The 26135-nt window shown below is 32.4% G+C and overlaps 1 long non-coding RNA gene across 2 annotated transcripts; it reads left to right on the forward strand.

The window, feature by feature from the left end:
• The first annotated feature begins 9531 nt into the window (after nt 1–9531).
• Nucleotides 9532–17915, forward strand: LOC105322937 (uncharacterized). Of its 2 annotated transcripts, XR_010709467.1 has the most exons (7): nt 9532–9698; nt 9799–9863; nt 11390–11530; nt 12028–14739; nt 14819–14883; nt 15559–15699; nt 17543–17915. It is a non-coding gene; the product is annotated as an uncharacterized lncRNA (long non-coding RNA). The 2 variants fall into 2 exon arrangements; XR_010709468.1 differs by lacking the exon at nt 14819–14883.
• Nucleotides 17916–26135: the final 8220 nt, after the last annotated feature.

The raw sequence follows: 26135 nt of genomic DNA on the forward strand, positions 1-26135 counted from the left end.
CTAACTTTAGGACATCTTTTACCTTGTCCTAAGACCATCCTAAGGCTATAAAATAACGTTTGGGGATATTGGGGCTGTTGTGAAGCTTTTTCTTAAGACCGGTAGAATAAAATAATATTTTCTACAGGTCCAGTATTTCCGACAAACATATAATTCCTAATCGAGGGGGGGGGGGGGGGGGCATAGCCATTTGTTCCATTATACATGTACGTTCATTTTATCAATATACATTTGAGAGGGACCCTGAACAACACCCAACACCCCCCCCCCCCTCCCTCCCCCCATGTCCCGGTTGCTACATGCTTGCCTGGTGGCTAACAAATTAAGCAATTTTCCCCGCAAATACTGTCTCTGTTTGACAAATGAAAATTATTGGCTTATTTTAAATATCTACAATGTACACTAAGTAAGTTACATTCATTGTTTTGATTACTTCTGGATAAGATTATTCAAATTTCTTTGGGTGAAATGTAGGACATCGGTTTATATAAGCCATGCGTGATCATTCGAATTTTTCTCACTTCATTCTGAAAATAATCAAGAAAAAATCGTAATGTTGAATAAACCGTATAAAAAATATTAATTTTCTAGATATATTACAACTTATTTCTTATTTACTATCGTGTATTCTATATAAAGCAGATTAAAGGGAAATTGGTTGTGTTTCTACATGTAACGTTAAATTCTATGAAAAGCTCATCTTTAATTTATGTATAACACATACTTGAATGACAAGATTACCAAATGTTAATTTACAGTCAATGGACACGTGTTGTTTAAATAATTACTTGCTTATAAGCCAACTCTGTCCTGATAATATTTTCATCGAAAAAAATCAGTTATTTTGATTTCTGGGGGTGCCGTTTAATTTTTTTTCGTTTTTGTTTTGTTTTATCTTGTTTGTTTGTTTGTTTTTTTTTTTGTATTTTTAACTAAGTTGATATATATTTAAGTAAATGTAAATTTTTTAAAATGTATACGTTAAAATTACTAGTTTTAGGCCCATTGTGTTAACTACTGACACGTACAATTTCCTCTGGGAACATGTTTTATGATTTATCCCTGCACAAGTCTCTCGAATTCGATTTGTATGAATAAATGTGAAAAATAAGAATGGTTGTAGAAGGTTAGGATATCCTAACTTAAGATGTTCCTAAGTTACCGTCTAGCTACATCTTAAGACGTGTCCTAAGTTGATCTTAGGATGTTCCTAATTATTTTCCTAAGTCATATCATAGGAACACACTTAGGTTATATCTTAGGAAACTTTCGTGAACATGCCTAAAGGTTACCAATAAAGGAGAGTTAATAAACATGGAACGATAACTAAAGTCTTCCCGACTTATGGAATGATCGATAACTTTTACGTTGAAAAAATAAATAATTTAGATAACGAAAAAATATAATTAATAAAACCATTAGCATAACTTCTATTGTGAAAGTGCTAAGTTTGTTTAATTACATATAATTTGGAAGTTTCCGGGTTTATACAGCTTTTTGATTAGCACGTTGTTGCATGTTTCCTCTGACTTATTAAGGTCTTCCGTTTCCAACGGAAGACCTTGTACTGATTCTGTTGGAAATTCTTCATTATTATTTTTAGGGTCTTCCGTTTCCGACGGAAGACCCTCTTGTTATTCTATTGTTTTTTTTCCTTATTATTATTTTATTTTTTATTTTTTTTCTGACTTTTTTCGAACGCTATTTCTCGTGATCTACTTGACCGATTTGCATGAAATTTACAGGACATGTGGAGCATCAACAGTTCTTATTATTATAAAATTTCTGGCTAATGACGTCACTTCCGGTTCGAGATTTTGAGGATTAAGTGAATTTTGAAGGACCATTTTGTCCACGTAACTTCTAAAAAACTAATTGCGATAGAAACGTGAAAATTTCAGGGATAGTAGATGAATGTCTGTAGATGATCCTATTTATTTGATATTTTGAAAAATGCGCAAGGCGGCGAAGCTCGCCCGAGGTCAAAAATTGGCACCAATTTTTTTAACGAAATTTTCGCACATTTTCGGCCCTAGCTTTTAATGTGTAAATATTTTGTTAAGACATGTAATGCAAAAGTTGTTTAGAGTAACTAGGACTTTTGTTTGATTTCAAGAAAAAGGGGCTGGCCCGTCAAATTAGGGGCCAAAAGGGCTCAAAAGTATTTTTGCAATAACTCTTTACTGAAAAATAATTTGTAATCGATCATAGAACCAAAAGTGTTCATTGTACATCTGTTTATCTACAAAGTACCATACCTAAGTCATATGTTACGTAATTATGGGTTTCAAGGGGCCAGAAGTCCAAAATTTTGATCTTTAATATCTAGAAAAGGAGAAATATTTTGATAAGCATTGTAGAACTAAAAATGCTTAGAATAATGTTTTAACTATATGCTACCTAAATAATTTTTGTTGGTGGCCCCAGTAAGGATTTTAAGGGTCGGCCCCTAAAACACATTTGTTCAGATATCTTTAGAACGGTCAACAATTTCCGAACACTTGTTGAACAAAATGTGTTTATATTTACAAGACCTTTTATTTGATATCAAGAAATAAGGGTTGGCCCCTCAAATTAGGGGCCAAGAGGGCTCTAAAGTCTTTTTAAAATAACTCTTTACTGAAAAATAATTTATTATCAATTATAGAAGCAAAAATGTTTATTGTACAGCTGTTTATCTATACAGTACCATACCTAAGTCATATGTTACGTAATTAGGGGTTTCAAGGGGCCAGAAGTAAAAAAAACTTTGATCATTAATATCTAGAAAAAGAGAAATATTTTGAAAAGTATTGTAGAACAAAAGTTGCTCAAAATAATGTTATTAATGATATGAAATCTAAAAAAATTTTGTTGGTGGCCCCAGTAAAGAGTTAAAGGGTGGGCCCCTAAAACAGAGTTGTTCGGATATCTCTAGAACGGTTAGCAATTCGTGAATACTTGTTGAAAAAAAATATGTTTGTTTTTCGAGACCTTTCATTTGATATCAAGAAAAAGGGGCCAGTCCCTCAAATAAAGAGCCAAAAAGGCTACAAAGTCTTTTCATTATAACTTATTTTTAAGCGATAATTAGTTATTAATCATAAAGCAGAAAATACGAGCTTATTATTCATAATTCAAAACTGAAATCCGTTCTAAAATCGGACTATGCAATGCAGAGATAAAGAGGTTTAAAAATTGATTTTTCCGGAAATTTTGATTCCACATTCTTGGTTAAGAAAATAGTTTTATGTTCAGAGTTAAATTAACTCGTACCTAAAATTATTCGATAATTGTTAAATCGTACTTTTACAGATTCGGATTTGTATTTGCTAAGTCGTTCTTGAAATCGATAAGATTTGTTAATTCGTACTTGGCATCATTCGGATTTTGTTAACTCGTACCAAGAATAATTCGATTTTTTTGGTGTTAGTTTCTTATGTTTTTTTGTTTAAGAACCCTGCTTCTTACAGGAACTTCTAGCTTTACTTTCGACATTACCGGAAGACCCACTCGTTGCTTTGCAACGAGCTTTGCTCTAGTTCTTCTTCTTTTTCTTCTAGACGTTTCTTTAAACTGTAATATCTCGCTTGTTTGTCATTAGATTTTATTCAAATTTTCAGGGTTTATTGTAAATGACAATAGCTTACTATAGCAAAAAATATGGTGAAATCGCTACTTCCGGTTTTGAGTTATTCCCCTTTGAATATTTTTTTAGTGGGTCTCGTGTACCTGCAAAGGCTCCGAGTAGATCCGTAGCAAGTAGTTTTAATTTACAAATCTGTAATGTAGACATCTTGAACGTTGTCCTCCTAGTTTTACATGTTTGATTAACACACGTATACTGCTTAAAAAATTACATCGAAATTTATGTTTCAAAAAATGTTAAATTTTGCTTATATCTTTGCTCATTAACTTTTTAGTTGTAAATTTTTTCTAGACACATATAGAATAAAAGTTGTGCAGAATATCAAGAGCTTTCATTTGATACCATAAAAAAGGGGCTAGTTCCTAAAATGAGGGGTCTAGATCCCTTAAAAGTCTTTGCTTCATAACTCTAAAACGGTAAATTTTTCGATATGGGCGTCGCTGCAAGAAATGTTGTTTGTGACTTCATTGATCTCATAAAACTGTTTTTGTGTTCAGGTAGTGCATAATATTCGGGTAAAAAGTAATACGTGTTGACCAGTACTCGCGGCATTTGGCCAAGTAAACGAAACTCTCCCTCGCCCGCGGCCGAGAAAATCGGTCATCATGGTCGCGGCTGGGTTACCTAGCGGTCAGCGGTTATCTAATACACGAGAGTTGCGTCTCTCACAAATGAGTTTATTTAGTCGCGAACTCAAAAATTGTTGTAGTTTTGATTACACATAAAAGTTTATGGACTAAACGATTGGGTGTCAATGAAGAAATCGTTCAGTTAATTAATAAAAGCAATGTCATTCTCAATCTAAAGCAATATCAGACAAAGATCAATTGTGGGTTTTAAGTTTAAAATAAAGAACGTCTATTTGATAGAACATGGTCGTTATACGGCAAACTTTTCAAATCTTCCTGGGTTCTGAGATGTGCGTGTCTGTGCGTTGTACCTTTACGTAATCTATCCTTCGTCCACGGCCGATCAGCCACGGCTGCACTACTAGCGGTAAGCGGTTATCTAATACACAGGATTCACACACCGCGACGCACACTTAGATGAAGATAAACGTGTTTGAGTTTATATAGCCGTAAATACAAGAACTGTTTTAATTTTAGATTATAAAAGTTTGTCCATCTTGTATTTATTTAATTAAACATTTGAGTGTAACTGAATATTAATGAAAGATATTACTCCAAATCGGAAACATAGTCGGACATAAATTAATGGTTGGTTTGTATATCTAAAAAAATTTACCCCCCCCCCCCCCAAAAAAAAAAATATTAAATGATGATTATCCCTCGCACATGGCCGAGGAGATCCAGCGCGAGTGGACAAGTGATCTGCGGTCGGCTCGTGTTCTTCTATATGTACCTTATCACGCGTTCATGTTTCATATTTTGCACGGACAGAAGTATATTTTATTATGTTTTCAACTATTATATAGATTTAAGACGAAAATAAATAAATTTATTTTACTTGTACAGTTGATTAAGCATTGATTTAATTATACGATAGCGTACAAGGTAGTTTAAAAATCAAATCAAATTATAATCAAAGTTCCATGTTACATGTACATGTTTGCGGTAGGTGCTAGCACGATAAAAGAATGTCCTGAATTGTCCTGAATTGAGGCATTTGATGATAATTTAAAAGAGTATTCACATGAGTTTTAAACAACTTAAGATTAATAGATTATATCAGTCACATATTAATCACTCTGTAGTTTTTCTACATGGTTGTTCGTTTCAGTGTGGAAGCGAACTCAGTGCTGTGTCCCCCCTCCTCCCGCCCGTCTGACAAGTGCTCGCGCTGGATTTTTTTAAATTGGCGAAAAGATATCCAGATCTGTCGAAAATCATTTTTGGTGACTTCTTCTCATGTGTAACATTTTCTCCTCAACGTGTTTAATTTTCCCACCCGTGTGTTTATTCGGTCAGTCTGTGTTAATTCAATCGCCACGTGCGACTGAAGATCTTGTGTCGCTTCAGCACACACAACTCAGAACATATGTAATTGAGTAACAACCGGAAGGGTGCTTTTATAAACAATAAGACTATTATTCTAAGTCAATCATCTTCACATTAAAGATGTGAAATCGTAACCTAAGAATGTGGCTAATAAATTAACCTGTTGATCACGCTAAACTTTTATAGTTATGAACATAATAATTCATGATATATTATAATTAAAAGTTTGAAGACAAAGACAATTTTTTTCTTGGGAAATACGACTACATTATGCAATGCAGTCGTTCGCCATAGAAATCATCAAAGTACTACAACTGTCGACGGATTTCTTATTTCTTTGAAAGACCATGATAATTCACTTGACTTGCAGGCTATAATATAGCGATATATCTGCCTCCCAAAAATATATGCGCTTCTCAAAGTTACACTTAAGTGAGATAGATGTGCGTTATTGGGAATTTTATTTATTGCTAATTGTATGAAAATTGATTTAAAAAAACAACTTTTAATTGAAGTTGTGTATTATGAGGTTGTAATGCAACTTAATTTACTTACAAGGTTAGCTACAGCCAGTGGAATATAGGTGGCTTTTATGTGAACAATGAATACCCAATATATTAAATACAAGATAAATAGTTTCCAGAATTATAATACTAATATGCTTGTGTATAGGAAGGTTGCACCCTCATTTGTATGGCTGTAGGTGAGGAGGTATAGGTGTATCGATGTACATACAATGTATGACTGCACATACGGATTCCGGACCATGGCTACAGACGATACCAATGATAGTCATTTAATACATCAATGCACAGTTTGATCTAGAAACTGACCAGTTTCATAACTTCTTCGAATTTCTCTAACACGGACTGTCTAATTCCTTCCCAGAATTCCAATTTACGCAAGCGCAATTGAAGTTGTTTTTTTTAATTTAATTAGTCAACCCACTGACATAAAAATAAGGATTTTGCATATTATTACATCGTCGAGAGAAGTAAAATTCATTTCTGTATATAAGGTTATTAAATTCACATTACATAGCGGTGTCTCTATGAAACAGCACCATCTGGTGTAAAAGTTAGATGCTCGCCTTTGCATAAATTCTCCCGCTCATCTTTTTTATTAGCTGATTATATATTATTTTGAATGTCCAAATCTACTCGTATCATTAAATAATATCAGACGACACACATTTCCCTGAAGAAAATCTCAAAGATGCCATCAATTTTGACTAATTACTGAATTTTGTCAGCACGTAAAAATTTTAAACTTGCAAATAGTCTTCAAAAATTTAGAAAGATTTAAATAAACAAGTTATCTTAGAGAAAAGGTTACGTGTTTTGTAGGCGGGTTAGGTTTTTAAAAAAAACTGCAATTCCTGACATGAATCATGAGTACATACTGTTTATAACAATGCTTGCTACCCTTTTAAAATTTAACTCGCCATTAAACATCTCACATTTTATAGAATTTTTGAAACGATTACACAGACTGTGTTCGACAAATAGTTTTCCTAAAACATTTTCTTCCTGTCTTGTTCAAAACACATTTTATATACAGGCTTTCAATCACAACACGTTTTTATAGCAAAAGCAGAACTGAAAGTTTAGTCATTATAATCGTTTGACACCATATTACATATATTTTTAACCCGCAACAACAACGGAAGACCTACTCGTGGCTTTGCCACGAGCTTTGCTCTAGTTTAATATTAATATTTAACTCTCCAACCAATGTTTTAATTGTTATTATCTTATACATAATCTTTCTTAAAATAAATAAGAGACCCATTAACCACATCGCTCATCTAAAGAGAAAAATGTTAAAAAATATTATTCTTAATGATTTGTGATATTCCAATGCAAGCATCCTCAGGTAGTGTAGATTCTAAATTGTTCCATATGCAACCCCCGGCAGGCCTATACAAGGGCCCACGAAGGGTTCAAATTTAACATAGGAATATACATGTACATGTACTACAATATGCTGCAAATCTTTTTGTTATTCTAATGTTATATTCGTCAAATCTGATATACATGTATATGATAATTTTTGCGAGGTTTACAATTATTATGGTCATGTATCCCTTTTTAAATATTTTCAACGTGTAACTTTTAAAATATTGTAGTATTAAGTAAGAAAAGAAAGATTTGTGGTGGTACATGTATGAAAACAAAAACTAGCCAAGACCCCCTACCCCTCTTTGTTCATAATGCCCATTCATTTAGAAACTAAGTCTTGTGGATGTATTTCTAAGAAACACTCTACCAGGAATGCAAAAAATTACGTATCGCTTTGTAATTTTATCAAACATTGGGACTTGTTGTTGTAAAATTATTTATGGTAAACATTGTATTACTCCAACAGGTCATTATCCAGGTTCTGTTAATACTAGTTATGTATAAATTGTGTAAAATTTCCACTTTATCTGTTAAAATCGAGTGAGTTCGTGAAAATTTTATGATTTTTTTCGTTTTTTCGAATTTTTTCGTGAATTTTACACCAAATAATTGTATCATTATCTGTATCGTTCGTTAAAGCTTCGGAATTGCAGAGATGTTGTCTTGTGTTGGGGCTAAATTGCAATGCAACATATTCATTATCAGTATGGTTTTCAAAGTTCTACTGTCTTATGTTAGTAGTTAATTGTAAGGGGGTAAATTTATCCCTAATAATTCACCTCTACAGCGTCACATAGTTACATAAAACGTGTAAAATTTTAATACGACAGCATGCTTGTATTTGGAAAATTTTAATTTGTTGTAAGGATTTCATTAAGATTAGAATAACAACTTTATTGTATCTGTTTAAAATGTAGATTTTTATTGGATATTTTATTTTCGAGATGGGTAAATTTTCCTACATATTTTTTTTGTTTTTTGTGTGTTAAGTTTGTCATGATGATGATTTAGGAAAATATAGTTACCCGATGCAACTACAGCTTCTTTTTCATCTTTAATTTCAAGATATTGCATACAGTCTTTTCAGAGTTAGTTTAAATATACTTACATGTGCTTGAGGACAGGACTGACCAACCTACCGCTTCCACCCCCCCCCCAAACCCAAGCACATGTATCTAGAACCCCGGGACTTTCCTCAATATTTCTTTAAATTGTCCTTCTATATAATCTTAATAAGTCTAGATAATTGGGGGTGGGATTAGGTGGTTGGTTCTGTGAATTTACCTCATCAAAATTTTAAATCCACACATACTGAGATGCCTGATTAGTATTTGGGGGTAGATATGCAATCGTTTAGCTCAGAATATCTTCATTTGCTTACATTTATGCATATACATGTATGCTTCTTTTTTAGGTTTCACATGCTTCTGAAAAAAAGAGTTTGTGTTTTCAATTTGGAATGAGAGAGAGAGTAAATTATATAATCCACAACAGTTTTTAAAACTTATAGGGGAAGGAAGCTACATATATGTACGATAAATCGATTAATCATCATCTACTTTAGTTGTAAATCGATTTTATTTTCATGGAAAACCCCGGAACATTGTACTTATCAAGAAAATCGATCGCTTAATTTAACCCCCCCCCCCCTGCTCTGGAAGCTGCTATTGAACTTTGATATATAATGTCACACCATCTTTTCCGGGTTTTTTCCCAACATAGCATCAGTTTTAGCAAATCACGATACTAATCATCTAACTCATCTCATCTAACTTCAAATGTGCATTAAAACTTAATAATGAAGTTTATTTTCAAAACAGCATGACTAATGTGATAATTTAAACCACTTTATTGATGTTAATAAAATATGTATTTTAACTTTCCTTCCCCTTTAACACGTGTTTGTGATTTTCAGAAAATTTACAAAAATGAGGATAACTTTTAACAACAGTTTAGATTCAATTAAGTAATCCTGTTAATACACTTGTATTTTAATTATATTTATCACCAGGAAGATATTTTTTTTCATGTTTAAATTTGACAGGAAATTCGTTGAATTTATAATTAACTGATAAATCAACTTAATTGCAATTTCGTTATGAAAAGCAAAACAGAAAATGTTAAAAGTAGAATGAAGGGACTGATGACGTTTGTGATGCGTTATTGTTTTCTAACAACAGAACTACCTTTGGTTTATATGGATTGTGACGGGTAAGATCATGAAATGTGTGTACGATAATATGTAAATCATTTAATATTTTTTTTCCTTTTGAATCATTATTCTACATTGAATCTCTTTCTGATTCAACAGTATATATAACTTTCCCCCTTGTTGCGTCGGAGAAAAAATAGATGAAAGCAAGCAGATATGTACAAGTGAGTAGTTTTAGAAGATTTAAAAGTCTTTATATTAGAATTGTACCTCGCAAAAACCTAGACTTATAATTTTGAAGACACTATGCCACAAGTTGGCGGTTTTATTTCATTTTTTTTATAATATAGGGATTGTGAACCAACCGCTGATCATGTGTTTGATTTCGCCTGGGGCTTTTTATATATTGACTGGACTAAATCTTCTGTAAAACATTTTCTTTAATCCAAAATTGCATTTTGTCGCTTATAATATGATTTATATACATCTTACTCCTCATGGTTTCTGACATTACCAGTAACTAACCCGATCAAAAAGAAAACTCTTGTTCAGGAAATACTTAGATATACGTTTTTGTAAAGAAAAACTCTTCTTTTTGACCTTGATATTTATTTTAGCTTCCTAGTACCTGCGTCAGAGATACATGTAACATATCCAATTAAATAATTAATTATTGGTTTTATTGGTTAATTGGCTGCGGTATGACAACCTCTAAACCGCATGAAAAAATGACTTAGTGTGTTTATCCAAACATGATATTTAAACAAAGCATAAATTGTATTTTCATAGAAATGTAAGACAAATCTTCATATATTTATTTGTCAAACTAATTGCAAATGATGAAATGATAACAAAGGATTTGAAATCACGTACATGAAAGGTCCTGTTTATGAGTCTACTATAGCATTGAATGATTTATTTTTGACGTCGTCGTGTCAATAACTGCCGTCAGGTGAGCAGACAAATTGAATAACGCGCGTTAGCGCGTTATGATAATTTGTCTGCTCACCTGACGGCAGTTATTGACACGACGACGTCAAAAATAAATCATTTAATGCTTATATTTACATTCCCTTACTGAAGAAATCAATTGTTTACTGAAATAAATTGATATAAAGTGAAGACCACGGAGGGAGTAAATTAGTAACAGCAAGAACAGCTGATTTGTAATACCGGTTAAACTGGTTTTCACAGAGACCGTTGAGATGAGATCGACGAGCATGAAAATATAATCCATGAAAAATAACTATTGAAATGTTGCTTTTAACAATAAAGTCAACTGTTTTGTTGAATAATTATAAAACATGGTGTTTTGACAACATTTATGAAATACATTTTTAACTGATTACATAGAAATCACTGTTTGAGAACTACTTATGTAAATTACATGTAAATTCATACGCAGTGAATAGGTGTTGCATTTAGAGGCATTTAAACATCACGGAATTTAATGGAAAAACACAGTAGAATGTAAATATATCAAAATAAATGTACCTGTTACCTGTGAAAAACACAACAAAAACTGATAAGAACCGCATGTAATTGTAAATAGATGAAAAATGCTGCATTGAATAATAAAAAGAATCACTGAAACTATAGTAAAAAATGTGCAAAGCAATTATCCTTCAAGATGGCAATTTGTTTCAGCCTACAGCTGTTTACATTCCAACTCAGAGACGTGTTTAGGTTTGCTTGTGTTTGCAAGAAAAAAAAATTAGATTTTCATATCTCTTTTTATTTTAATCTCAAGAATGCCCAAGAGGTTTAACTGGTTATAACTGTACTCAAATATGTGAGGTACCGTACTTTGGACATCGCTGTGTGCTCGGGAGGTGCTCTTGTACTCGTGATTCCTGTAACATTCCACCATCGATATGCTCCCCGAAGACAGGTAAGAAGAAAGGAAATAAACAAGAAAAAACACTTACTTTAATCGCAACTTATTTGGCCTTTTCGACATAACTCTCAAAATAAACACCATTCGAGAGGTTTTTCCACGCTCTGCCGGAAACGTTCAAGAAATTGCGATTGAAGTAGAACTAATGAATATTTATTAAGGTTCAAATACCTTTATTTTGATATTTGGAAAACTTACAAAATCTTTGAAATGCGATATAAACTTTAAAAAAAAATCATCGGTATATACGATTCAACTTAGAATTTTTTTTAAATAACGTTAACTTTTAGGCGATTCCAATTAGTACAAAGTAAGCATTTCCGATTTTGTTATTGCATTCCAATCATCAAGTGAATTATACATGTACATAGGCGATCATGATACATTCAGTTTCCTTGTTCAGATACATTGTATTAAATGTACATACCGAGACAGGCAGAAAAATGAAATTATAGAAGCAGTGATCTATATCCTTAAATTAACCATTGCAGAAACAGACGTCTCCGTATTAACATTGGTGCATGCAAATGCAAAAGTAACAAGAAACCAACGAGTCAAAAGGACACCCGTGACTCCGGATCCATTCAGTGTAAAGCCGGATACACGGGACGAGGACCCGGGACCCCGGGGTAGTGCTGCTGCTTCATACATCGTCTACATCATTCCCATCACCTGTGTATTGACTGTGTTCTTATTGACGGTGTTAATGTTTATCTTTTGTAACAAACATTGTCAGTTATGCAATATTTTAAACAAAAAGCGTCATATAGACAGCGACTATGAGCTTCCAGCTAGAGTGTATGAAAACAACGAATCTACAAATTGCTATGACACCCCTGATACCAATACAAATATTTCCCCGACACAAGGCGCCAGTGAGTCGTCGTATGAATTTGTTGAACAATATCGAAAAGATTTATGATGTAAACCCCCATCTAATTTTAATATTCAATAATGTGTGCTAGAAAAAAAAGAGTAAGAAATAAAAACTATTTTTGTTTAATTTTTTTAAACATTGCAAAGTATGTTCTCTAGAAAAAAGAAACAATATTTCAACGGCATGTATTTTTTGTACTGACAAGAGGAATTACAAATTTTATTATATTACCGTTCATTTGGCCAGTAAAAAGCTGGCCCAATTGAAGAAAAATTGAAATTGCAAATCCAGTGTGTAAATCGGTTTTGAGTATTAATACTATTTTTTAACTTTATAAAATTCTTATTTGGTGTCTCTGTGATTTTCTCACTTAAAGGGTTAACCATTACACAGGACTTCAAAACTCATATTTTTTACTTGAATATGATAAAATAGTTCAAATCTGTCCAAAGTGTTTGATGAAACGACATATACTTAAACATACTGGCACTGTACCAGTTATCGGCTAAAATTAAACGTTTTCTTTTCGTATTTCCTTATTTCTTGATATTTTCGGATAACACTTGACATACTTCAAATGGTGAACTTCTTTTTTATCCACCTGTTAGATTATATCATTATTTAGAAACAAAAACATCTTGTTTTTGTGCTTTTTAGCAAACCCCGAATTTGCCGAGTTTTCACAATTTACTGTACAGTACCAGTTATCGGCTTCGTGATAATAACATAGTAAAATCCTACATATTAATTTTATACTGTGCAAAATATAATTTAAATTATGCCCCTTTTGGGGTTAGTTTAAAGGTTGAAGGGGTTATGTTACATTTCATTAACAAACCTCATGAAATTAATCGTTTGTTATCATACGATAATACACTAAATCGTAGACTATTCCATACATAATTGTACAATCGAGCGTTTAACTGCGCTATGATTTTCTCGGAATTTAGTGAATTCCCTTTGTTTATGCATGTAATATGTATTGATTTTATATGTCAAATCAAAGAAGGGATATAATAACGTATCACAAAGAGGTAATATTCTATTTTTTAACTTATTACGTCACACCCCCTACTGCTGAAAGTGCAAAGATGTAAATCAGTGGTAAATAATGATCGTTCCAGCTAATGTTTAAAGATACTTAATAAAGTTTTCAAGCAAACTTATTTTTCTTTATTCGAAACAAACGATTAAAAGTTTAAAAAAAAAATAAAAAAAATAAAAAAAATCTTGGATAGTCGGGTGATATTTACCCGAACGTTCAGTTTAGCCGATAACTGGTCTTAGCCGATAACTGGTATACTGTCATGTTGTAAATTTACCGCGTGACAGTAAATACAAAATCTACAACATTTTTTGTACAACATTTTGCATTTACTGCCACCCGGTAAATTCAAAATTTACAACATGACAGTACCAGTACAGATCGTTTTGCTTTTACACATATAAAGATTCAAAATGCATTTTCTGTAACTAATAAATAAAGACTATTAAAGGTAACGAGCTAAAGTTATACGTCTTGAAATCATATATATACATTTTGGATACTTTGATTACTGCACAAGGTTTGAATAAAGCCAGGAAAGCTCGTTTAGTGTTTCCTTCTATCTTTAATGTCGAGGAGAAACGCTACTAAAATATTTATATAGTTTCTTAATGATTTAAATCCTGTTTTGTTTTTCTTTACATGCGTAGGAATTTCGTTCGGAAAATTACTTCGCCCACTAAATGTAAAGTTGAATTGTTCCTTGCTATTTAAAAAAGCAACAAAATAGCGCTATTTATCCTGTTTAATGCATGTTGTACTTTTGACATAACATAAATTAAAGTAGTTTATGCTGACATCACATGGCGATCATTCCTTTAAAAGGAGTTCTTGTTTACATTTTATCTGATTTAGTATTCAGTTACATATGTACTTTAGTTGATTCAGTATAATTACAAAATATATTAATTTAGTCGACGTAATCCACTTATTCTAGGATTACGCTTTATAAACTATTTCAAGCCCCTTTCGGAAATATTACGCAAAACTAGAAATGACTGTTTAGGAAATAAAGTCGATGATAGATTAAAACAGATCAATCAATTCCTTTTTTATTTTTAGCTATAATTATCAGCAAGACTAATCAGATATTTAAAAATAACAGGAAATTTATATCATTAATGTATATGAAATCAAAAACAAATATTGCATTTCTGTTGTGAAAAAGACAAAACGGCTTTTGTTTTTAAAAAAAATAACTTAAAAAACACTAATGTCGTTTGAATGGCCTCTCTATATCATTGCAGCAAAACTGGTATTTGTGTATATGGACTGTGGCAGGTAAGAGTATACAGTATGAGCATTTTTATAACAATATGATGCTTTATATTTCTGATTATTGGAATCTGTTTTTAACTAGTATACATAACTTTCCACCCTGCTGCGTCGGAGAAAAATGGGATAAAAGCAAGAATATATGTACGAGTAAGTACCTTTAAATCCTTTTAAAATGCTTGTATATGAATAAATAATACAAATTATTAAGCAAATAAAAACAAACAAACAGACAAACAAAACGAAACAAAACAAACATAAAAGAAAACCCTCTCTTCCCAAAGCCTCTCACTGTTCAAAATAGCACATTTTTTTCGTGCATGAAAAGGATTTAAATTTTAATAAAATTATAAACTTCCATCAATTCACATTTAGATTTTGCAAATCAAATCCATGTTTCTTCATTTGTCACATAAAAACATAATGGTTTCACTCACATGTAAGATCAGTTTTATGAATCTCTGTCATAGAGAAGCATCACTGAGAAACAATGGTAATCATTGAAATGCTTTGATATATGTAGTGTACTATAATAGCTTCTGTTTGAAATCATTAAGATGCTTAAATGTAATATATTATATAAGCCCACGTCTGCAAAGATTTTCTCCAAAGATAAAAGGCAAAATCGCACCATCACCAACCACTGTGCAAGCATGCATGAATAAACCGCAAGACATACATGTAATTGATTTAGATATAATCTTTCCAGATGTGGACTTACACCACGTCCAAAACAAAACCCACTTTATAAGTTGGGTTTTTTATTTCGTGGGTGAAAATTTTAAAAAAAAAACTTTTCATTTTTGTCTTTATTTGTAACTAAAGAATGCCCGAGAGGTGTGTATGGTGACAACTGTACTCACTCCTGTAAGGTTCCGTACTTTGGACATCGCTGTGTGCTCGGCGCGTGCAAATGTAACCGTGTTTCCTGTAAAGTTCCAACTCAGATATGTTTTCCGACAACAGGTAAGACAAAAATTGAAGCGGTAAGATGCTAGAGATTACAAGCCAATCAAACAATACCAACGAATCAGGCAACAAATACTGATTAGATAGATATTGAAATACGTTTATATATGTACATGATTGTATAGAATAATGTTGCAAAGAGTAACCTTATTTACATTAAATAAATAAAGATGGGGGATAAGATAGCGCAAATGCCCATTCGATTAAGTTGTAAAATACAATTTTGAATTTATTTTTTTCCAGTAAAACTTTTCAAAAATATTATAATAAAAGTTTGCAAAAGCATAATTTCTGACTATATTCAATTTTGATTTATAAACAACGATAAGAAAAAATTATTGCCTTAAAATTTAGTGGAATCGAACCCACAACATAAAATAAGGTTAGTTTATATCTGGTGCTCTTACCATGCACTGAGCCATTCAGACACAACGATGAATGCTGTTTAAATACTATGTGTGACTTTGGCCGCGAATTTACGGACTTATTATTTTTATGAAAGTGAACGTTCAATTGTTGGAACACAAAATGATCTTTTTAATGTGTAGTGGGTCATCTCTCCACGTTTTTGCTGATTGAAATCGGTTTGTTTTCCATTACACCTTATTTAGACCATGAGAAAAATATGAAGCACATGCCCACTCTATAAAAGAAAAGGCATTAAAAGTTCTAAAAAATGACAATATTTGAAGTTTTTAACTTTTTATACACATACGTTTATTTGAGTCAACATATGTCATGTATTGAACATATCTGAAGGTTAAAAATCTATGATATGTTAGATACATATTGTTTTGAATATTTTTTTTTTAAATATCAGATTTAATGATATTTTAATTTTTCAATATCCTATCCGTCCGTATATAGGCATTTTAATTTACATGCCTTATTCACCCATCTTCTTCCTGTGAGAAAAGGAGGGGTGACCAAATACCGAAATTCTCTCAAGTACAAATTTCAAGTTAATTAAAGGCAACGATTATTAAAACAATTTATTTAATAAGTAGTTACTATTTTAAGCAAATACTTAAAAACCACGTGGAAACAATTTCAATAAGTATAATAATTTTTGATTCCGGTTTCGTTAATGCTCTCTAACATTTAATCAAAATTGTACATTTATTGTGTGATTAATCAGTTTTCCTTATTTTGGTACATTGTTATAAAGGCATGGAAAATTATATCTGTAAAATATTGATTCTAATTTGTTTACAAGCGATGATATTACTAAAACATGTGCGAATTTAGAGGGGTGTCGGGAGACAGCCTCTTACCCACCTCCCCACAAAAAAGATCAAATTCTTAAATTTTCAGTTTTAATTACCTAAAAAGGCCTCGAACACCCCTCCCCCCCCCCCCCAAGCAAAAATTGAACGCATCACCACCATCGGAAAAAATGCTAGATCCGCACATTGAAGTACAAATAACTTACTTTTTCGAAGACAATAAACTATATGAAGCTTACATTGTAAATACAAGAAGCACTTCTAAATGATAAAATGCGACTTAAAACGGCCTTTATCTGCAAACACAAAATCATAATAGCTTATTAACAAGAGATCACAGAACCATTTAAACAAGAGCTGTAACTGTGTCAATCAGCCTGTCTATTTCATGGCTGGCCATTCATGATCAGCTAAGGCTTTTTAAAAGCAACACGATTTGTCTGAGATTACGCAACCGGTGTATATTTCGCTTGAAATCAGCATCATTTTTAACTTGTTATGACGCAAGAAATAGATAGTTACATCCTTCTGAAAGTCCAAGGCCTTGTTAAAATGTTTCTAATAGTCCAGTCTAGTTTACCAAACTGACAAAAACTATCATCAAATAATTGCAGAAACTGACGTTTCCGGATCAACACTGGTGTCAGCAACAGAAATATGTAAGTGATATAAATACATGTATATATTCTTTGTTTTGTTAAATCGCGAAATATTTTCTTTACTAGAAAAAAAATTGTCTGCTGAAAGTATATATTTTACAGACTTGGCTATCAGCTGTCTCAATTTGGCTTAATTGAAAACAAATGCGAATTGTCTTGTATACACATGAGATTTATTTATGTACGAAACGGTTACTCAACACGTCCTAACTTCCTTATATTTTTCCACTTGAAAATAAAATCAGTCCAAAAAAAATCGATAATTATTTAACACATTAAATTCAATTTTGTTAACGTGTTCCGCTTTACTTTTACTTCCATCAATAAATTCACATAATCATTTTCATACTTGCCTAAGTATCTATTTTAAATAATTATACTGCTCTCCTCATTTCTTTTCAAAGATGTCTATAGCATTGATGTTTGATAAAATTATGGTAGAGATAAGAAGTCTAGATTTTTTAAACGCCGTACAATTTTGACAAATGATAAAAGAAATAAAAGCAACATATAGAATTGAGCATTTCTAGCTCATTTCATGCCATGAAATCATGCAACATTGCACACGTGGTGTAGACCATCTGCTAAGAGAGGTGCGCCAGACAATTTCCGCTCTGCGAAATCCGCTGATGTTACTGGGGAACTTGTCTGCGGATTCCATATTCCAACTGAGCGCTTGTTTTGTCTTCCCGCCAGGGATAACTATTATCGGGGAGTGTGGTATCTCGTGTTTTCTGATTAAGCACTTACTCGAGAAATATCTGTAAAGTAGTGAATATAACGTGTTTCTAACACGTACGGTTCTCCAAACATACATTATTTATTATAGTGACATGTGTTTGAATTGAACATATAAACATTGAAATATAACACATATTATTATACTTTCATGTTAAATACTGAAATCTGATTGGTTTAGACGCAGTTGATAATCCGTTCTATTACCCTCATCGTTAGCAACACACTTAGCAACGGGTAACACAACGAATTGTTACATGCGCGTACGGTTCGCCGTAGAATTCACGTAATTTCTATATAAAAGCAATATAAAAATTCTCTAGAATTAAGACATTCAGTATAATAAAATAAATAGTGCCTGTTTGGGAGGATATCAGTTGAAATTGACACCCCTCGAAAACCATTGTCAACTTCCGCTTCGCGTCGGTTGACAATGGTTTCCACGGGGTGTCAATTTCAACTGTTACCCTCCAAAACAGGCACTATTTATATATTGTCACACCCGGCCCATCGGACCTTTATGTCACTGTTTTAACTTTAAATACAAATATAAGTCAGTTTGAAAGTTTAATTTGTCTTATCCTGAAAGCTTAAAATATGAATTGAGCACATTATCGGGTAAAGTTACAGATTTACGGAGCCTAAAGTGGTTTCTAAAAGAAAGTTTCGTAAGTTGTTATATAATGAGTATTTTAAAAGAAAATGGTCTTCAGTTTCAATTTCGTTTAAGTCACAAAAGATGCAAACAGACACAGATTTACATGTACATGTACGTGGAGTTATGAAATTATATAATTATATTTGTGTAAATTATGGCTATTTCCTAAATAATTAACGAAACTAATCTATATAGAATCATTTATTAATCAATTTTATTTGAACAACTAGTGCATCAAAGCTTATAATTAACGATTTTCTAAAAAAGAGTATTGTTTTACCCTGAGCATAATTATACATGTAGTACTAGACGAGGCGATCTACCGTTTTGCAGACAACAATTGGTGTTGGCGATTTCAGTATGTGACGAAAAGTTGAATTGTCAGGCGATAGCCAGTAAAGGAAGAGGGCAAGGTTGAAGTATGGGGTGGAGGCACCAATCTGCACGTGTAAAAAATATTGGACATAAAAAATTACAATCACAGGCATATATTCGAGGTTAATTTTAACAAGAAAGAGAAGGGGCTCCTAAAATATACAAGAAATGGAAATTTTATTTTTCCTACAGTCATATTTAAAACAGTTCATAACATGCTATCCTATCGGAGTTTAAAATTTCATGTTCATTAACAGAATTGCTGCATGACTTCTTGACTTCATGATATTTTCGGACATTATTCGTTCCGCTTTTGGTTGGTTGAGGATTTTCTTCAGACTTGATCGGATAGAGCGGGGGATATATTTTCACATCAATCCTAATCCTGTTCATTTTATAATCAGTAATATGTTCATATTACCAAACTTACAAAATAGTTTAGTTCAACTAATTCACACTTTTTACTGCAGTTATAAAATTCAACGAAATATTTTCCAGGACGTAGAGTCCAATGTAATTTCAGTGACCGTATCAGTTATTGATTATTATTAAAACAATTTGTCTCCCTATAGTTAATTGAATCAAAACACTAAACTCATAAAATGATTACAACCAATTATCAGATAAAGGGGTATAAAATATAAATTTTTAGAGATTGAAAAATACAATGGTTTGAAATCTTTCAAAAACTGAAAAATCCGATATGGCCCAAGACCCTGTCTTTAACGGGAAACTCAATTTGCTTCAAAACCTGGATCCGCCTCTGCAGTTTTGTATGTTACAATGTAGACTTAATGGGTGATATCTGGAAATTTATAACAGCTGTCCTTAACAAAATGGGACTGTACAAGTCTGATGGTGCATGTCGTCTTCATTGATGTGAAAAAAAATGATGCATCACAAATGAAATCATAAATCATCTCCACAGGGGGGGGGGGGGTGTTTTGCTTGGTAGGTATTTTTTTAAATTTATTAAAACAATATTTTACTATGTAAAAAATATTACATAATAGGATTGGGCAGCAGGAAATCTGCCTATTTTTTTTTATTTGATACATAGAAAGCACAACACAGTTTAGCAAACCAGAGCACAGAGAAAATGTTTAACAAAATTAATAATGACAAAGTAAATGGAATGATATTCATTCATTCGTTCATTCAATATTTTATTCCTCTTTTCAGAGAGTACATGGAATGTATGTTATTGAACAAAATCAAACATGCATATTATACAACAATTATGAAATATTTATAAAGAGATACAAAAATATATATATATATATATATATATATATATATATATATATATATATATATATATATATATATATATATATATATATATATTTTAACAAGTGTGAAAATGTGAGTATTATAATTGAAAGGTGAAATATATCGTGCTAAATAAATTCAATGAGGTGGTTACAGAAAACTTTGATTATATTACTTTGTTGTGCCGACCACGCAAATTTCCAGATTCTTGGTAAGCCCGTTCCATTATGGAGTATAATAAATCTTGTAAAGTCCGAATCATGAATTGTTCGATTAGTCCATTGGTGACTTTCGTAACGGAAGATTTCCGACTTTATCATTTTTTTCCATTCGGTTTTGCTCGGGAAGATACCTGTTTCCAAATAAGAAGTAAGATATTGGTCTAAAGAATATTTGTGAAGAATTGAGAATATATCTTTAACATATCCAAACGATTTATCTTGCTTGTCGTTCAAATATGTAAACAGTCTGAAGAGGAATATTTTTTTTACTAATATGTCATGGGAAAAATTACACAGTTTTTCAAAAAACAGTAATTTCTTTTTATCAATTTCTGATGTTATGGGTCTTAGACCTACTAGACTTTCACACATATCCGATCGTGTTGATGTTTTCAGGCCTTGAATGTCTTTGACAATAAAGTGTTGAAATTTATTTAATAATTGATAATCCTGTAGTTTAAGTTCATTCCAAATTTCACAGCCATAAAGTGTAGAGGGTAATACTACTTTTTTGTAAAGATTCACAAGAGTTACTGGGTTAGAGTTTCCAGAAGACAAATTTTTTATTGCGTAATATGAGCGCCGGTGTAATGAAGAATAATGACCCCCGTAGAATAATGACCGGGGGTCATTTTTCTACGTAGAATAATGACCCCCCGGTCATTATTCTACGCAGAAAAATGACCCCTTTGCCTGAAGAATAAGTGTCATTTTCATAAAAATGAGCACACTCCACATGAAGAAAAGTGACCCCTGTAGAATAATGACCCCCTTGTATATTAAAGTTTTTCAGTATATTTTTTTTATTATTTGTGAAATAGTCTTTACACTATTGTAATTTTTACTGCTGCAGTTTACAGAAAGTAACAGAAATTATAATTCATATTCATATAAACTTAAAGTGAAAGAAGGGGTATATCTTAGAAAATAAAGATCCTTCCGTTATAACAAGATATTGATTGTATTTCATCGGGGTATGGTTGTCACCTTAACAATTACATTTACACATATCTATTGTGTTCCGATAGGGCCTCTTCGACCTAAGTTGCAAAGGTGATAATGCGAAGGCGAAGGAGCAAAAGTGCGAAGATGCGCCGACGAAGCGCGAAGATGTGATACCTAATGTGCGAAGGTGCGAAGGCGAAGGAGCGATACTACTATCGCTCCTTCCCAACTTTGCACTCTGGCCTTCGCATCTTTATTTTATTGGTACGAATGCGCTAGGTCATCGCGCTAACTATGAATGTTTATAAATATTTTAATGTGTACATGTAACATATATGTTTATCAGTAATGGCTATGCCTAATTATTATCTACTCCACATAAAATTTAATGTCTGCCATTATGTGTACATATGCACTTCTAAACTCCTGTCACTTACCAGCCGTCTGTTTACCGTGGACCAAACACAGTAACATTCTAATTTCATTATGCGACACACCTTGCTCATGCGTGGATCTAGAGGGGGAGAGGGGGTCCGCCCTCCGGAAAATTCAATATTAATAATTTTACGCAGCAAAACGGGAGAGGGAGTTCGGACCCTATCCCCTTGGATAATTTTATTAATTTTATAAAAAAAAAAATTCCAAAATATGCCTTGGAACCCTTTAAACGATAGAGAGCTCCGCAATTATAAAACATAGGTAATCACAGACTACAAAGCTCACCGAGACGAGGCATCACCTTTATGAGGCATCACCTTTATGAGACCACTTTTATCATATTATATGAAAACCATCCTTTATGATCTTGGATATTCATGGATTCTGTTTTGACACAATATCGTATATCATCTGTTAAAAAATTGTATGATAATCATATGTTCATATGTTAATCAATACAATAATATATAATTGAAATTGCATCCTATCATACTTACAATATATATCATATACTACTATAAAATACCGTAAAAAATGTGAGATATGCTATTATAGCGTATGATATGACATTGTATTGTGTTATACATTATAAATGTATTTGATCAAATAATAGAATATCATAAAACATAATGCAATATAGTATTATATGAAACAATATCATATTGCAATAATACATCATAACATTGAAACATCTGATATTATATTGTATAATTAAGCATTCAAACATTATTTTTTGAAAGATGTGGTCACATAACTGCAGCGGTGCGCATACAAATTGTATAACGCGTGCTAGCGCGTTATGAAAATCTGTTCCCTCATCGTTGCAGTTATAAGACCTCATTTTAAAAAAAAAATAATGAATCACTGCTTATATTTACGTTTTTAAACATGTATTTCCTTCCCGCAAATACATATGTATGATTTTTTTTAAAGCTCTGTCTTATTCAATGAGTAATGCGAAATTAACGGAATGGCCGCTGGAACAGCCGAAACATGCTGACAAAAATAGTACGAAGCGTTTTAAATTCTAATAACACAATTTTATTTTTTCTTTCTGTAATTTAATGAATTTACTCTTGGAATACTAAGAAATCAATCAATATTACTTATTAGGTTTGTTACTGACTGTTTAAAGAAATTTGTGGGGTCGGTAAAGTCCATAGAAGGCGAGGCGGAGCCGAGCCTTCTATGGACTTTACCGACCCCACAGATTTCTTTAAACAGTCAGTAACAAACCTAATAAGTGTTTTGTTTTGTCGAGGACCTAAAGTTTGATATGTAAACAAACGTTTGTGTAGAAAATCCGTTCAAATAACGTTACGTCCGCCATGTTGCGCTATACATTTTGACGCTTGCCTTTTAAAGAAATTTGTAAGGCAGCCACGTGACGCGTTTCATCCAATGACGTCGCGACATTCTAGTCCGAGGCAAAACAATTGAATTTATTCAACTGTCAAAATATATTTACATCAATGAAATATTTATCAGCGTAAGTATAATATCAGGTCGTTATCCGGTTTGAAGTCGCGAGAAGAGTCAGTTCTTGTTCTTCGAGAAATACTGAAGAAATACTTAATGTATTCATACGCACCAGATTTGGTGAGTAAGTCTTCTGTGATGTGTGTAAATATCACTAAAATTAACCAATGCAATTTAATAGAGGGAAAGACAGTGAATGTAAACATTATAGTATGATATTGTATTGTATAATACGGTATCATATTTGATACATAATATGACATTGTATTATATAATACAATATAATTTGATAAACATTGTATCATATCAAATGAAACAATATCATGTGATAAAGTAAAATATAATATAATACAATCATACTATACACATTGTATCATATGATACAATAATATATATTAAAATCTCATAAAATACAATTTCATGTGATATGATAATATATCATATAAACCAATATCATATTATACAATATCGTATGATACATGTACGATATTTAATATTATTACAATAACATAGGAATCATGTTACATCATTAACCAACAACATCTATCTATCAAGCAGGTTTGAGTGAGGTAGGAGATTTCTTTAGCATCCTTGATAATGGAGATCAGGCTCTGCATCTGAAGCAACCTCTGCGTTTCATCTATAATATAGTTAAATCAACTATGCAAGCTATCTATCTAGCTATAAAACATGTGACCTGTTCCAAAAAACTAAACCTCATCAAGAATCATAAACCTATGGCTCTGATTCAGCATTCAAGCCTGTCAGGTGCATCAGTATCATAAGACTATATCAATGCAAGGTTGGTGGAGTTAGGACCAGTAATAACTAAGATATCGTCATCAGAGGGCACCTGTTTCAAAAACTTAAACCAGCTCTTAAAATCTTAACCTCCTCAGGCATCCGAAACCTGTGGCTCAGATTCAGCATTTAAGCCTGTCAGGTGCATCACTATAATAAGACGCATTATACATACAAGTTTAATGAAGTTAGGACCAGTAGTAACTAAGATATTATCATTAGAGGGCACCTGCAACAGAAACTTTAACCAGCTCCAAAAACCTTTACCTCCTCCTGCATCCGAAACCTATATATAGTTAAGATTCAGCACTCAAGCCTGTCTGGTGTATCAGTATCATAAGACACATCATCCATGCAAGTTTGGTGAAGTATGGACCAGCAGTAACTTAGATATTGCTATTTAAGGCACCTGCAACAAAAACTTTAACCTGCTCCAAAAACCTTAACCTCCTCCAGCATCTGAAAGTTAGGAACAAGATTCAGTAGGTCCATGTAACTTTGGTGAAGAGAAGACAAGTAATAGCTTAGATACAGGAGCTGCAACTAAAACTAACCAGCTCCGGACGCCGACGCCGGGGGTATAGCATATGCTCCCATTGACTTCGTCTCGGTGAGCTAAAAAGGCGAAAGCGCGAAGATTCGAAGGCGAGAGTGCGAAGTTGCAAAGGCGAAGAAGCGGTAGTAGTATCACTTCCTCGCCTTCGCAACTTAGCACTTTCGTCTTTGCTAATATAAGTGCATCACCCAGAATTAATGATTTAACCAAAACTATGAACAGTTTACTCCACTGTTAGGCATTATAACCAAGCTGAAGTTAAAGCCATTACGCCAGTAGAGGTTAACGGCCAATAAGGAAAATCGTCAAAGTAATGAGAGTACTCGTACAGAAAATATGTTTTACTTTATCGTCGGCATACTTTAGTAATTTTAGTTAATATCAAGATGATTAATGCATCAATAATTTGTATGAGCATTGGTAACGTTGACTACAATAAAGATCGTGTGATCAAAATCAAGCGGGATATAAACCCCTAACATGGGTCCTAACCTCTTATCAACGCTTTTAGAAACAATCTTTTCTTATTATAATCGATCAGTGTTTATTATCTATTAAGATTTACAATAGTCAGGTACTCTTCAAAAATTTGCTTTAAAAGAATAAAGTCTATCCATGATCACAAATACAACATTACAACAATTGTTTAGAATATTGATGTTCATGTATTACGTAGAAGAAAACAAAACTAACGCAGAATGCTTTTTTTTAATAATCACTTTCCCCAAGAATATAAATAAGAAGTATTCATATTTCTACGTTACCTGCCCCTTAGTCTATTTCCATAAAGATATATACATGTATCATTCTTCGATTGACAATTCATTCACCAATGAATATTGCTTATATTATTACAACAATTATTCTTTCATTATTATTGTTCGTTAATTATCACACAATATCCTCCTTGTGAATGAATTTTTCTTTATATGCGTCATTTCCCGCCGTTTGTCGACGAGAGAAGTAACGTAACTGTTAACAATCAATTTGTGGCAATGTAAGAGTGTTTTGCGTGTGCTTGCTACGGATAGGAAAAACTATATACAGCGATTTATTTACAAAATC

Source organism: Magallana gigas, chromosome 9 (assembly GCF_963853765.1).
Source record: "Magallana gigas chromosome 9, xbMagGiga1.1, whole genome shotgun sequence".
Lineage (NCBI taxonomy): Eukaryota > Metazoa > Mollusca > Bivalvia > Ostreida > Ostreidae > Magallana > Magallana gigas.